Source organism: Balaenoptera ricei, chromosome 9, assembly GCF_028023285.1.
Source record: "Balaenoptera ricei isolate mBalRic1 chromosome 9, mBalRic1.hap2, whole genome shotgun sequence".
Lineage (NCBI taxonomy): Eukaryota > Metazoa > Chordata > Mammalia > Artiodactyla > Balaenopteridae > Balaenoptera > Balaenoptera ricei.
The window spans coordinates 110,281,693-110,285,515 of record NC_082647.1 but is presented as its reverse complement, the minus strand read 5'-3'; positions in this window follow the sequence as shown (position 1 = coordinate 110,285,515).

Sequence of the window (3,823 nt, the reverse complement as noted above, 5' to 3'; positions counted from 1 at the left end):
GATCCTGCTGTTGTTTTCACCAATGTCCCGGAACATTCATTGTTTACAACCTAATCTAATAAAACTGTGGCATCTGGGAAGGCATTGTTTCTCAAGTCCAATTCAGTACTTGTTCTGACACCAGGAGGGCTCTTCCCAGCTGTCTTATTCCCCAGTTCTCTTCCTTAGCCTATGCAGTCTATATAGTCTAGGCTGTATCTTCATTTAAACAAGGAATCTCCCCTAACTGCCTTTCACCATGACCTCCCCCACTGTTCTTGAGATTACTCTTAGGTTTGAACTTCTTCATTCTCTCTGGTAAATGAAGTCTTTTCCTTTGGGAAGAGAAATAGAGCTGTTTTACACCCTGCTTCTCCACCCACCCCCGCAAGGAAAATCTTTGAGCTAGCGTTCTGGAACTAGCGATGCCATCATGTCAAGCTTCTGCCTGAGTGACACCCTCACAAAAAAGATGACACCAGTGGAAGGTCTGCAAGCATGCAAGCAGCCGGATGCCCTCTCAGGTTCCCTCTCCCGGGGGGCAGGGGGCACCACCACTGCACGACATGGGCAAAGGCAATGAGTGCCCCAGTATTCTCAGCTGCTGTGCCCAAGGCAAAGCCTCTCTTGCATGAGTGGAGGAAGAAGTCCCCACCTCTTGACCACACTCACCCAGGACTTGACCTCAGGAACGGGTTGCAGGGGGAGGGATGAGAAACTCTGAAGTCCAGCTTCCTCCATGTAGAAAGGAGCTGAGGGGAGTGGGCACCCTACGCTCTTGCTGCTGCACTCTGGAGCAGAGTCTGCCTTGTAGAGCTGGGATGGGGAAAGGGAGAGTACGCTTGAGTCAAATGCCATACTCTCACTTCTTTTGCTGGAATTTCATAGATTTTCTTGAGTTGATGTTTCTTCATCGGCTGTTTGCCCTTAGGATCATTTCAAGAGGCTTTAGATGGTTGATTTTCATCCTTTCCACCAGTTAAACTGGGAGCAGGTCAGCAGACATCCGCAAGCTGCCTCCACAGATGTTGCTCTTTTGTTGCTATGGTTCTGACTTTTGCAGAATGCCATGGAAATGTAATCATACAGTATGTAGTCTTTTCAGAAATGCTTCTTTCACTCAGAAATATGTACTTAAGATTTACTCAAGTCTTGATAGCTCATGTCTTTATATCAGTGGACAATATTCCATTGTATGGATAAACTAAAATCTTTTTTACCCATTCGTCTATTAAAGATGAATTCTGGTACTTATGAATGAAGCTATAATACACATTTAGCTACAAGTTTCTATGTGGACATAAGTTTTTAAATCAGTTTGGTAAATACCGAGGAGTATAATTTCTGGATCATATGGTAAGGCTAGTTTTGGCTATTTAAAAAACTACCATATTGTCTTCCAAAATTGTTGAACCATTTTGCATTTCCACCAAAAATAAATGAGAGTTCCTGTTACTCCATAACCTTGCCATCAATTGGACTGGCATGGAGAAAGAGAACCAGTAAGATGTATATGTATGTATGTATATTAATAAGATATATGTATTTATATATATAATATCTTATATATAAAAGTAAGCTATATATCTTTTATACATATCTTATATTGATATATATCATATAGATAAAATAAGATATGCCTTATTTTTATATATAAGTTACAATTTATCAATGACACAATAACAACTGTAATCTTATTACAATAAGATATATATCTTACATATGTGATATATATATACATATGCACATATACATATGTATATATATATTATATATATATATATATAGAGAGAGAGAGAGAGAGAGAGAAAAGTTATTTTAAGGAATTAGCTCATAGGGTTGTGAGGGCTCTAAGTCTGAACTCCATAGGGCAAGCAGACAGGCCGGGAATTCAGGTAAGAGTTGATGTTGTGGTCTCATTTCTGAAATGTGCAGGGTTGGCTAGAAACTTAGGCAGGGTTTCTATGTAGCTCTCTTGAGGCCAAATTTCTTCTTCTTTAGGAAACTGCAGTCTTTGATTTGAAGACCTCAAACTGATTGGATGAGGTGAATCCAGTTCACGGAGGGTAACTTTCCCTATTCAATGTCTACTGATTTAAAAGTTCCTCATATGTAAAAAATATCCTCACAGCATCCTTTAGCCTAGGGTTTGACCCAACAACTAGGCAAGTAGCCTAGCCAAGTTGACACGAAATTAACCATTACATTGGGGTTTGGTTTTAGCTATTCCAACAAGTGTATAGTGGCACCTCCTTGTTATTTTAACTTGCATTTCTCTAATGACTTCTTTCAGATTCTCTCATAGGCCGTTGTGTGTTGCTCTGTTCTTTCCAGTGTATGTGTCATAATTATACTTTCATGTTTCTGTGCAGGCTACATATTTTTTTAAGAAACTGGGCATTTTAGATAATATATTGTATCAAATGTGGTTACTGGCTATCACCTTAAAGAGAATATTTTGTGCTGGCTTCTATGATGTGTGCTTTCCATGCAATCACTGTTTTCATTCTCAAAACAATCCTTTGAAACAGGTACACTAATTAGGATCATATTCCAGAAGACAAAGTGAGGATGAACGTGAAGGAACTTGGTTTGGGCTTCATACCTGATGATCACCCCATGCTCCACAAAGAATCCCACACAAGCCACGGCACCACACGGAAGGGGGAGGGTGGAGCAGGGAGAGAAGGCGAAGAACTTGGTTGTGAACACGCTAAATTTCAGAAAAAAATGTTCCCATAAATGGTTATTAAGAATCTCCCTAAAATAGTGTTTTACTGGACTGCTCAGGTGAAGCTAGGTTTTGCTGTAAGAACCACCCCTGAAATCTCCATGACTAATCCTGCTAGGGTGAATATTCGCTGCTGGTCTGAGCAGTAATCTAGGGCACTGCTGTTGGGGAAGGGGCTGAGCAATACAGCGTCTTTGATGCTGAGGATCCAGAAGGTGGGTCCACGGGCTTCCTTGTCACTGTGGGAGGGAAGAGACGCCTGAGTGTCCTGTTCATCTCTCTTGTTCTCCTGGACATGACACGTCACCTTCATCCATAGCCCACTGTCTAGAATTTGTCACTGGGTTCTGCCCAACCACAGTAGGTAGGAGTGGGAGGGGCATGAGGACAGGTAAAATGCTGGCTCAGCCACCATTCCTGCAACAATGGCCAGGAATAGTACTTTTATCTATTTTTTTAAAGAGTAACACATAAAAAGAATTTATGCCCATTTTATACAATAGCTACTTTTTCATCCCTTACTAAGAGTACTTTTCACTTTGTGTTTCATATTATATCTACATGTATGGCCTTTTATGATAAAAGGATCTATGGTGGAAAATTCTAGTGATATCACTCATTGAGATAGGTAAAAAAAAATGCAATAAAATTACAACGCATACAAAAGCACTAAACTGACATCTTTCATTTCAAATAATATAGAAAACAAGATACTAATGTATTCAGAAGGAACTTGATCCTGGAAAACAACTAAACACTGCATATAATACACTTTTAATTGTACTTATGGACTTGCACAAAGTAAGGGGAATCTCCAAGAGGCAAAAAATAATCTGAATGAAAACAAGAGCTGATAAAAGCAAATGTCAACATGAATCCTATAAACAAGAGTCTAAGCATTGGGCCAACAACAAACTGACAGCAGAGAACTTGAAATATTTTTATTTATTTATTTTTTCCCAGCATCCATGCTTTCTTTTACTAAAAGGCAAGTGACTTGTAGAAATGTCAGTAACTTCAGCTCACCCAAGCAGCCCAGTACAGTTTTACATAAGAAATATACATCACAAGTGGTGTTTGGACCAAGTCTTTGCTCTCTGCTGTACTCATACC